This window comes from Schistosoma haematobium, chromosome 2, assembly GCF_000699445.3.
Source record: "Schistosoma haematobium chromosome 2, whole genome shotgun sequence".
NCBI lineage: Eukaryota > Metazoa > Platyhelminthes > Trematoda > Strigeidida > Schistosomatidae > Schistosoma > Schistosoma haematobium.
In genome coordinates this window covers 16,691,538-16,705,071 of record NC_067197.1, presented here as the reverse complement: position 1 = coordinate 16,705,071, position 13,534 = coordinate 16,691,538, and positions in this window count along the sequence as shown.

The window sequence follows — 13,534 nt, the reverse complement described above, 5'->3', positions numbered from 1 at the left end:
CAACGTCAAGGCAGTTCTACTGTATGGAGCTGAAACTTGGAGAACTACAACAACCACAATCAAGAAAGTACAAGTATTTATAAATAACTGTCTACGCAAGATACTCAACATCCATTGGCCGGATACCATCAGCAATAGCCTTCTGTGGGAGAGAACAAACCAACTTCCAGCTGAAGAAGAAATTAGGAAAAGACGATGGAAATGGATAGGACAGACATTACGCAAATCGTCAAACTGCACCACGAGGCAAGCCCTAACTTGGAATCCTGAAGGAAGGCGGAAAAGAGGAAGGCCAAAGAACACATTACGTCGGATAATAGAAGCAGATATGAAAACGATGAATTACAACTGGAAGGAGCTAGAAAGTATTGCCCAGGACAGGGTTGGATGGAGAATGCTGGTGAGCGGCCTATGCTCCTTCACGAGGAGTAACAGGCGTAAGTACGTAAGTTTAGAATGGGACTCTCCACCATGTAAACTGTTTATTCAGTACTTACAGTGACAATGAACTATCTGGAAAACTGAAATTTGGACAAGAAATTTTAAGGTTAACATGAAAAGTTTGGTACTCTTATGAAGAGTTTATTAAATTTGATAACTTAGATATTGTACTAACATTTATAGGTAGTCTACTGTGAATATCAACTCTGAGATGAGGGTCATCCAGCTGAATGGTTCCAAAAAGAAGGAAACGCGCTTCCTGGATTCCACTTCTAGCCACTATCTATCTTTGCATATAAAGATATTTTATGCCTATACTTTCTAAAATAAATTAACTGTATAGTTCTTTCAAGCAATTTAAATGTATCAATATAAAAATTTAATACAAATGAAATTTATGCTGAAAAAAATTTTTGTGAGTAATATTTTCAATATTTTACCAAGTGATTTACAAAAAATATCATTTTAAGACACTAACCAAACGTGGAAAAGTTAATGTCCCATAAAATTCAACAGCTCTTCAACTAGTATTGCAGTCAGAGATCATACCAGTGAAATATTTTGGCTGCGACTTAATTCCTGTAGAATATGTTGTCATTTTGTTCAGCTCTTAGTAAAAAATGACATCCACTGTTACTCAGTAACTGATTACTAGATAGAAATTTTTCCTTATATTATACAACTCTTTCCTTTAAGATTTTAATTTAATCATTATTCCATTTCATTGTTGTTTATACTAAAATAATGTCGCTGTTTACGCTTTTTGATCATTTTTAGTCTTGTTTCAACTATGCATTCAACTATTCAGTTAATTGAATTAGACTTCGATTAAGTATCCATAATTGCTCGAAAAATTCTAAAGTTTTGTTAATGCTCAAAACTGGTTTTGATTAATTAAAGGTATTAAAAATTGACTCATTATGTTTGTCACAATCTCGTAGCACAGGTGAAATCTGGTTCTACATAAACAATATAACTTTGAATATTTAACTGTCAATTCTTTTGTCAATTTTCCACCTTTTAGTAATTACGTTTTGAAATGATTTGTTCACCCTTTTTAAGAGTTGAATGATTGTTCTTCAGTTTTCCAAAATAATTGGAATTGTTATTTATCATTTATGTTATCATCCCAGTAAATGAGTAAAGAAAATAAAGTGGATTACTTTTTTATTCTTATTGAGTCGACTTAAGAATTATGATCGTATGTTTACAAAATTTATGCAAAGTTTATAACTCTAACAACTAATGATATCAGTATAAGGTTGTGAAGATTGATTAACTTCATTTCGCGTGCGAGACCAAAGGTCTTGGTTCCGGATATCGAACGCTGGGGTCATGGATATTCACTGCTAAGTTGTACACTAAGGCGAAACGGCTGTCCAGTGCTTCCTGGTTATTATTGGTAGTATGATTTAAGTCCGTTCATGATTTCAGTCGAACGTATTTATGATTTTTATCTACAACTTTCTGATTCTGTTTTGGTCACCTAAACAGGGATTCTTCCTTTGTTGATCATTCTATTTGCGTCACTGAAATAACTGCAACAAAAAACAAAGAAGGTAGGTTTAATGTTAAGTAATTAAGAAATTCACATACTTTCATTGAGTCCCTACTAAAAAAATATTGCCTAAGTAGATCGCAATTCGATCGATGGTGCCCTAATCACTAACATCGATGTGTATTTCTCGAAGTCTAAGTAAGACACCGTAACATATCCAGTTGATTTCTGACGTACATGAAACAAATTCCATTAGTAGCAATTGATGATGGTTGCAAAATATCGCAAATTGACTGAAATCATAAATGTAATCATTGGATTCCAACTCACTAGTATTTTTTATTATTTTTTATTTGAACACATAAATATTAGTACAAGAGGGCATCAAATATGTATGCGCCACACATTTTCATTATCATTATATTTGTGTGTGGGCAATGATACTGCCCGGGTTCCCAGACCGAAGCAGGTGGTTATCTTAGGGGGCCACACCCGAGCCTTTGATCTAAAGGTCTGACCCACATTGCAGCCGGTGACCAAAAATTGGTTCATACGCCACTTGTTCCTTCAGGATACTGAAGCCCATGTGCACCATTGTTTTGGGGTCAGATTCAAGCGCCGGACATTCGCTTCTCGTCCTCTCATTTTCGTAAACAGCACCCTCACCACGAGAAGGCAGTGAGTAGGACTTCTCTGACAGAGGCTATATACGCGTGGCCATGTGAGAGCATTTCGAGGGGGAGGGCGGGCCCACCCCACTCTCAGTCATACCAGGGCATTTGGGGGCAACTCACTAGTCTGGATGCTAAATGATAAATAAGAAGCCTGCAAGTCATGCTTCCAATCTCGGATAGAATCATCAACATATGGACTATTGTAAATTCCTATACTAAAACGAAGCTAGCTGTTAGATACTTTCTACCTTCTAATGATTGTCTAATTTTGTTCATAAAATTTCAATCATGCATATGTATTCACGAAAACTACTAAAAAATTATATGAGAATACAGAAGTTCCATATATTTTTAAAACTATCAGTATCCAATTCAAAGTTTTCAGTTATGAAATTAATTTTTTTCCCTAATATCATTCATATATTAAGTCAGTATTCATTCATTGGAATTTTAAAGTACCTATTACTTGTTCAGTGTAATTAATATGCTTTGTATCAAGATAAAATATATAAATTGAAATTTTTACATTATCATTAACCATATGATTATTCATTATTATATCACTTTGATATGTACTATGATTTATCATATATATAAATATTTATCTAATAAATTACAATCTAATTGAATTGAATTGAATCATTCATTAGAGATTAATATATAATATAGACCCCCCCTTCCTCCTCCTTTTTTTTCTCATTTTATACTAATAAAGTCAACTATTAAAGTTCATTTCTATTTTATACATAGTGATTGAATAATAATAATTCCTTAGACAAACCTTTTTTTTCCAAGATTTTTTCTTTCAACTATATAAAGTGATTGGGTTGTGTTTTTTTTTCTAGTTGATTTAAACAATCAATTTTTTTTAAAAAAAAGAAAAAAAAGGAAATTAAAATTTAAAAAAATGAATTGAGTATCATAACGCATGGTTACAAAATGTTTCCATTACATCACATTTATAAAATCAATAAATGAAATATCAAATAGATTTTATATTTTCTAAAAAAAAACCTAGACACTATGGTAACATTACGTCATATTCTTTGAACTTTACATTATTATTGAACAATTAACATGTTCTATGTTTGTTTGTTTGTTTTTTATAATAAAAAAGCAGTTCTATCATTATCTTGATAATAAACTATGGATCATTATAAAATGAAATAATTTCTGGTTCATTATTATTTTAATAATTAGTACTTTATGATTTATGATTTTTTCTCTCCTGTTGTTATATCAAAATATTCTAGTTCTAGTGAGACTATAATTTATGGATGAACATTGAACGATATTAAACTGACTATGAGAGTGTTCACCTAATATCTAAGATCAAATGAGGGTTGTAAATCTATGTGAGGAATTAGAATTATAATTTACAGTTGTTGTTTAAGGTTAAAAATTAGATTTAGGGTTTTTTTTATCATAAACTTACATTAGTTATATTGTCAAAACTGTATTTGCACAAATGGATGAGTGAATTTCGCGCTGAAATCCGAGACTTGTTATCTTATACGTGATTGGTTTGTCCATAAATTTCAGTCTAGCCCTAGTTCTTAAATTTACTGCCGGAAAATTTGATTTATCTAAATTATGACATATATATTGTATTATTTACTGTCCGAGCAGGGAAGTACATTCCGCAAAAAGTAAGGAGCACGAACGATACCAGACACAAATCAAAACGTATATATACAGCACAAATCCATCCTTGGGAAGCGTTACAAAATAGCATATTAAAAGACATAACGGACCAATAGCGTTTAAGATTCTCCCAAGTGGGAAATACGACATGAATGTGAAAAGAGCGCTTTTGGCGCGAAAATAAAGAAATTCAAAATTTCAAAATAAAACTACAAAATTAGGACCTTTTCCAAGTGAGTTCTGGGAATCTAACGTCCCCAACAACTTAATAATCATACATTGATTGACATTTGGTTAGTCATATAAACAACTCTCAGTAAGACAATGTATTGCCACTAAATTTGATTGGTCAATATTTTCATAAGTGTTGCATCATTTGATTCGTGATAAGGATCCTAAATAATGAACCTCTTTTATTTATCAACGATAAGAAACTTTCAAGATTCCTTTTTTTAGAAAAAGAGAAGCTATTAATTATTACAGTTGCAGTGAAAAATTAGTGTTACTGGCCGATATAATAGACATACTTCATGAAATTTAACTTCAAGATTCATTACTTTCAGAATAGGTTGTCAGTTTAAACATACTCGTTATGTTCTGTTAATTTTTTCTATTGAGTAGATTTTATTTCATCTGGAACTAAAAAAAGTATATTTACACTTAACATCCAATTATTTATCCCTATTTATCCGTTAAAGTTGGATAGTGACTAACAGTCAAATACAAGATATATGCGTAGTACTGTTTGAAACTCAGGAACTCCATACACCTAAATTACAGTGTCCATGTTCACACAACGACTGGAACACAACACATTTCTCATAAAATCTGAATATGTTATCTACTGATCAAGTGAATTCAGATAACTACTATCTTATGCAATGAGTATGGATTGTTTGTATTTTACTGTTGTTAGTGTTGATAACTGAACCTATGATTAAATGTCAATAATGAGAGAATTTACTCGTACTTACTTACGCCTGTTACTCCTAATGGAGCATAAGTCGCTGACCAGCATTCTCCAACCCACTCTGTCCTGGGCCGTCCTTTCAAGTTCTATCCAACTGTTGTTCATTCATCTCATGTCTGTCTCCGTTTCTCGGCGTAATGTGTTCTTTGGTCTTCCTCTTTTCCTTTGGCCTTCAGGATTCCATGTGAGGGCTTGTCTTGTGACGCAGTTCGGTGCTTTCCTCAATATGTGTCCTATCCATTTCCAGCGCTTCTTCCTAATTTCCTCTTCCGCTTGAATCTGGTTTGTTCTCTCCCACAGTAGGTTGTTGCTGATAGTGTCCGGCCAACGGATCTGAAGTATTTTGAGTAGACAACTGTTAATAAACACCTGGATTTTCTGGATGATGGCTTTTGTAGTTCTCCAGGTTTCTGCCCCATACACTAGAACTGTCTTGACATTTGTATTGAAAATCCTGACCTTGGTGTTGGTTGACAGTTGCTTTGAGTTCCAGATGTTCTCCAGTTGTAAATATGCTGCTCTTGCTTTTCCGATCCGCGCCTTCACATCTGCATCAGATCCACCCTGTTTATCAATGATGCTGCCCAAATATGCGAAGGTACTTACATCTTCCAAAGCTTCTCCATCAATTGTGATTGGATTGGTGCATGCTGTGTTGTATCGGAGAATCCTGCTTTTCTCTTTGTGTATGCTGAGACCTACTGCTGCTGAGGCTGCTGCCACACTGTTCGTCTTCTCCTGCATCTGTTGTTGCGTTTGCGATAGAAGGGCCAGATCATCTGCGAAGTCTAGATCATCCAACTGCATCTTGAATGTCAATTGTATCCCGCGCTTCCCTTCAGACGTTGACGTCTTCATGATCCAGTCGATCACCAGGAGAAAGAGAAAGGATGAGAGTAAGCAACCTTGACTAACACCGGTCTTTACCTCGAACGACTTTGTCAACTGTCCTCCATGCACGATTTTGCAGTTTAATCCATCATAGAAATTCCGTATGGTATTGACTATCTTCTGAGGCACGCCGTAGTGTCGAAGAAGTTTCCATAGTGTTGTTCTGTCCACGCTATCAAATGCCTTTTCATAGTCAATGAAGTTGATGTAGAGTGATGAATTCCATTCAATTGGTTGTTCCACAATGATCCGTAGAGTTGAGATTTGGTCTATACACGATCTATCCTTACGGAATCCCGCCTGTTGGTCACGAAGTTGGGCGTCTACGCAGTCCTTCATTGTGTTTAACAATACCCTGTTGAAGACTTTTCCTGGTATTGAGAGAAGAGTGATGCCCCTGTAGTTACCACACGTGCTGAGATCGCCTTTCTTTGGTATTTTGATCAGAAGTCCTTCTTTCCAGTCTTTTGATACTTGTTCCTCATCCCAAATTTTATTGAAGAGAACGTGGAGTATCCTTGCAGTTACTGCTACGTCTGCTTTTAGTGCCTCTGCTGGAATGTTGTCTGGTTCTGCTGCTTTGTCGCTCTTGATTTGTCTGATGGTCATGCTGATTTCTTCAATTGTTGGTGGGCCAACATCGATTGGGAGGTCCGTGGGTGCTGCTTCGATGTTGAGTGGGTTCAGTGGAGCTGGTCGATTCAAGAGTTCTTTGAAGTGTTCTACCCACCTGTTTCGTTGCTCTTCAATATTGGTGATTACCTTGCCGTACTTGCTTTTCACTGGTCGTTCTGGTTTACGGTGATTTCCAGAGAGTTTCTTTGTCGTGTCATACAGTTGTTACATGTTTCCTTCTCTTGTAGCCTTTTCCGCCGTCGTTGCTAAATCTTCCACATATTTACGTTTGTCAGTTCTGATGCTCCTCTTCACTTGTTTGTTTACCTCTGTGTATTCAGTTTGTGCCTTGGCTTTTTCTGCTCTTGTTCGACTGGTATTGATTACTTTCTTCTTATTCCTCCTTTCCTGAATCTTATCTAGTGTATCAACAGTAATTCATTCCTTGTGGTTGTGCTTCTTGTGCCCAGAGCTTCATGACATATTGAGGTGATTGACTCTTTGATCCCCTTCCAGTTGCTCTCCACAGTAGTTCCTTCTCCATTGAGTAGATCATGAAAGGCCTGGAATCTATTGCTGACGGCTATCTTGAACTTGTTGAGTTTGTCAGTATCTCGAAGAAAGGCCGTATTGAACTTTTGTGATATTGTACGCCCCATTGCGCAGTACTTCCTAAGTTTCACTCTCCTTTTGGCGACCAGCAGATGATGATCTGATGCTATATCAGCTCCTCTCTAGGTTCTCACATCTTCCATCGTCCTCCTAAACTTTTTATTGATGCAGATATGATCGATTTGGTTCTGCGTAGTGTGATCCAGTGAAGTCCATGTGGTTTTGTGTGTGCGTTTATGTGAAGCCTGTTTATTAAAGGCACATAGATTTGCAAATCTCTCACCATTTTCGTTCCTTTTTCCCAGTCCATATCGTCCCGTGATGTCTTCATATCCGGTGTTGTCCATTCCGACCTTGGAATTTAGGTCTTCCATCAGAATGGTTAAGTCCTTTGTTGGGTACTTCTCGACGATTGACTGTAGCCTATCGTAGAATTTTTCTTTAACGTATTCATTGTAGAGATTATCTCTCCATTTAATGCTAATATTGACTTTGATCATTTTATATGGTAGTATTGGTTATTCTAATACATTTCACACAGTTAATGGTATAACATTTACAAAATATGACGTATAAAGATGTAAAGATACATATTAGCTGTTAAAATAATATTTACATTTTAAAGAATACATAAATTACCAATAAATTAGTTGTATTTAAGGTTTTAGAGTCTAAGATCTAGTCACCAAGTCTAGATTAACATTTTTAAAATTGATATAGTCAAAGAGATGTTTTTTTCCTTTAGTTCTTCATACGTTTTTTCTGAGGAATAAGAAACTATTGAAGTCAAATTATGACGGAAAAAGAAAAATAGTAACAACACTCATAAAAGATAAATATCTTTAGTTCATGCTGTAAATAAACTATTATAGTATTAAAGAATTACCTTAGTGATGCTGGAAAGGATAAGTTTATGACTGTAAGCAACAGATTCATTCATACTCTTTTCTCTTATGCTGAATTTATATTTCTACTCATTCTCCTAATCTAATCATATCGAAATGGGTTTTTTGTTTCACTATAAAGATCAAACATCCTTATTCATGTACAAAATGATGTCATACTATGTCGTACTATTGGTTCTAGATAATATAGAAAGCATGGAAAATAATGACTAGAATTCAATAAACTGTTAATTAATAGTATATTTTCAATTCAGTAAACGAGTTTAGTTGAACGATTTATTTTTTTTCCTATTATTAAAAGTTATTGATATTAGTAAGATATAAATCCCTTATCAGTTACCATAGGATGCTACCCTATAGATATGTATACTAGTTAGATTTACGAGTCAATCTAAGCTTGACCAATATTGAAAATCTGGAAGTACTAGATGGCCGCTTCGTCCTAGTAATAGACTCCTCAGCAGTGTGCATCCGCGACTACACAAGAGGGAACCAAACATAGGATATTCAGTCTCGCGCAAACACTTAACCTCTAGACTACTGAACCGGCATTCAGTAGTGTTAATGTCTAACTTTAATCAGTCCATAGTTTCGCTCAATCATTCCATCATTTGAGGTGGAAAACAGTCTCACACCCGATATGGATTGAACTCTTTTCACCATGGCTTCACACTAGAACTGGAGAAGTAACATCATGAAGTTAGTCACTAGTGATCCCATAATTATTATGAATGTCGGAGATTTGTGGCGACTGTCATTTTTTCAGAGTTGGATCAACTCGTTATTGCAGCTATGAAAACAGTACAATCTCCACAAATCCTCCATACTGATCAATAATTTTAGTTGAATGATGTAACATTCATTTACAAATAGTTATCTTATGCAAATTCGTTATTATTACATGAAGATTTACAGCATGATCGATGAGAATGTACAACTCGATCATGGGTGAGACTAATTTATGGACGAGCCAATCAGAAGCGTTGTAGGGGTTTCAAGGTCACTGTGCCAACTTCAGTGCCTAATGCTAACGTACGATCGGTTCACAGGGGTTTTTATACAAAACTTGATAACTGAGCGGCTAAAACAAATAAAACGGAGAAACTATAATTCGTGGACGAACCAATCACTATAAGATTATAGATCTCGGGCGCAAAATTCACTCGCCCATTTGGCTAAGCAGAGTTTTGGAATTATAGCTGATGTCAGTTCCTGATGAAAACCCCATATATAATTCTTAACTAAGGCAAATTACGACAATTATCGCGAACTGGATAATAAAAGCACTAGTAACACTGGCTGCAGCCAGGTACTACAATATATACGGATGTTTGAAGAGCGTACAGACCCCTACATAGGCTTGGTTATGTGCATTGTGTCGTTATCCACAAGTGGCATTTTATGAACTTAACAAGTGGAGTGCACATAAACAATATTGAAGCTATGTGATCCAGGCTGAAAGAGTTTTTGAGACTTTACAATGGCTCCAGAGGCCGACTATTCCGTATCCATATGGATGATTTCCTCTACTGCATGCATTACGATTTTGGAACATCTGAACCTCTTTCTAACCTTGACAAGTTTTTGAACCAAGTATAGGAAGTGTATCCACTTTATTTCCTTGGTTTTGTATAATATGTTTTTACTCTATACTGGCTGTTTGTTGGTTGGCTAATATTTCTCAAGGTCACTTAACATTCGTTCAAAGTTCGTCCATAAATTAAAGTCTCGCCCGATTATGAAATGAGAGCAACGGATTATATAGTTCAAAGCTGTGAATGATAAGTCAGTATTTTATTTCAATTTTTTAGATCATCAGAATCGACCGTTCATGACGTACGTGTCACATGATGATCACAAGACCATTTATTCATTGAACAAAAACTCAAGAGTTCAGATTTTTCACGTCCAGTCGATTAGCAGAATAAGCATTACCTAATGCTATCGTTGAGTAAACGTTTTATAGCTGAATCAAGTGACTTTACAATTCACGGCTTTGTCCTGGGACATTGGAAGATTCATCTAAAATTATCTATTTAAAAAAATGCGTTGAAATGTTAGAAGGAAATGAAAACAACTAGAATTTACAATCTAATTAGACAATGATGTGATTGTCTCATTTAATCACTGTATCTAACAAAAGACGACATATAATACTTTGAAAGTATGAATGTTAAATAACGTTAACTGATTTCAAACACATTCAGTAATCAAAATGTAATTATTTTGAGTAGAGCAATTAATAAACTTATTAGAATACATAATGAGATTTGTAAAATTGATGATAAAAATAGGAACTTTCTAATTGATGAGACTATAATTTATGGATGACCTTTGAGAGATTCTGAAGTGACCTTTAGGGTGTCCACCTGATATCTAGGACCAAATGAGGGTTAGGAAACTATGGGGGATTAGAATTATGATTTTCAGTTGATGGTTAAGGTTAGGAATTAGATTTACGGTTTTTCATCACGAACTGACATAAGCTACAATGCCAAAACTCTATTTATCCAAATGGATGAGTGCCAAAATCTGAGACCTGTTATTTTATACAAGATTGGTTTGTCCATAAATTATAGTCTCGCCTTCTAATTTACTTTTACCGATAACAAATTTTACAAGAAATAAAAAAGTTTTAACAGTACATTGAATTATCGTTAATGACTACTAACTGACGTATGAAACAGATAGCATTTTCTACTGATTACCTTTAATAATTCAACTATGAAAATATTACATTTTTCAAAGTTCGTCTTTGCATACATTCTTACATAAATATTATGTAGAAATATTGAAATGCAATGTCTATGCATTATAACATTTATAATTAACTGTTGACAGCTGATTCAGTGTTAAGAAACACCTCTTTCTGATATGCTAAATAATATAGAGTTGTATCTCTAAGATGAAATGCATCACCTTTAGGAAGCAGAAACAATAAGCCTAAAACCTATGTTCACAGATTGATTTTATTTGTCTTCCACCATACATATTTCATCGTTTCAATGTCTCATAATCAATATTGGTTGGTAATTGAATAGGTTCTTTGTAGTTTTAATAAGTATTAGACTTGTATTTAGTCAATGTATTTCATGGATTTTACAACAAATAAATATAAAGTCAGTTTTCATTAAGGAATAAAATTAGCTAGATAACCATCGGAAATCGAAGAGTACTGGACAGCATTTTTATTCTATCTTCAGATTCAAAACCCTACTTTGGATCGAATTCAAAACTTTTCAAACTCATACAGAAGCTAATACTTTTAGACTATTCAGTTGGAATCAAATAGTCGTCATTTTTAATTCAAATCACTTTCTGAAATAATCCACCTATAATCAATAATTGTTTTACTCCTAATTTAATAGCGTTTAATGCATCACAGTTCCCTAATAAACAGTTCACATAATCATCTCGAATGTAATCACTAGCATGCAAATAATTATTGAGAACATAAGGAGTTTGTGAAAAATGTTTACTTTGAAGTTTGTTTTCATCATAGGTTTATAACAATCGACAAACCATTCAAGATAAGAATGAACACACGTACTTTTACCGAACTATGATAAAACAGCTTTCTAATTTTATACCCGCATTCCAGCTGTTCTTCAAATGGTGTCATACAATCACTTCTCGTTAATAATGACTTATCATTAATAGGACATATATTATCAATAATAATATTAATAATAGGCCAAATGTTGAGATTAATATAGAAGGATTTGTGAAGATTATAGAATTTTCATGATTTAAATCACGAATCGACCTTAGCTAGACCACCGTTGAAAACCTAGATGGACACTCTTAGGGAGTCCTACACTAGGATTAAACGACCATCTATTGCTTCCAAGTTTTTAATGTTAGCCTAGTTAATGATTTGAAATATGGAAATATATTTAGGTGTTTATCACATAGTGAAAAATTTAATCCTATCAAAGCTTCAAACTATTTAGAATAATTAAAATAATTAGCCAAACTTTAAAATATTGTTTCCATACAAAATAAATCGGTAAAATCAAATCTGTCTCATTTTTTTTTGTAATGAATAGAAGCGTATAAGATCAAACAAACTTTAGGTGAAAATCAATAATACACTTTTTTGGGGTATTTTCGATCAACAAAAAATGACTTTCAGGAAATAAATTTGAAGGATAGATAGAAATATACTTCGATATTGACTTGTCAAGATTTTTAGAAAAATGTTAAATAAACCAATTTTTATAGAATTATGTAAGAACAACACAGTATGACACAATTCTCAACATTAAAAATAGGTTGATTTATAGTCTGTCATGAACAGCTAGATACTCCCTAACGTTTGACTATCTAGATTTTAAACTAAACCATATCTGTTTTTCCAGGAATCCTATTTTAATTCTTGAATGAATGACATGAATTTGTAGGGATTTCTACATCTCTTTTACCACCCCCCCCATCAAACAATTACTACGACATAATGAAAAGTTATCAAAATTAATAAACGGATGCAAATGTCATAGAAAAGTTGAAGCTGATAATATTACATTCCTTTAAAAAATATGGTTTTGAAAGCATTTTTTCAATGAATTACTATGAATAAACTGTAGTTATGGTTGAATCGATAGAAAGTCTATTCTCAGAAGGGGTTTGTGGAGATTTTAGAAATTTCACAGATAGAAATCATGAGTCAATTGAAGCTAGACCACCATGGAAAACCTGGAAGCACTGGACGACCGTTTCATCGTAGTATGGGACTCCTTAGCAGTGCGCATCCACGATCCCTCACTCCGTGAGATATCAGCTCATTGAAGACAATGGTAAACGGTGGCGCAGCTTCGTGGATTGGTTGAAGCTAGACATTAACACCATTGGATGACGGCTCGGTGGTCTAGTTGGTTAAGCGCTTTACGCGAGACTGATAAATCCTGGGTTCGAATCTCGAGGGGTGTGGGATCGTGGATGCGCACCGCTGAGGAGTCCCATACTACGACGAAACGGCCATCTAGTGCTTCCAGGTTTTCCATGGTGGTCTAGGTTCAACTGACTCATGATTTCAATCTGAGAAAGTCTATTTATCGCTAAAAGCACATCAAATGTATATGGGTGAAACCAAATATTCATAACTCTCATAAACTTGCAGTTATGTTTGGAAGTAATATTTACTTATCCTGATTTGTAACTTTCATTGTAGATAAACTTTGGATTGTTGTCTAATTTTTCAGTGATACTGCTATATTCTTATATTGTTTAATTCTCTTAGCTGAATGGCTCAATTGCTGAGCTTTTATTATCATTATAAACAAAA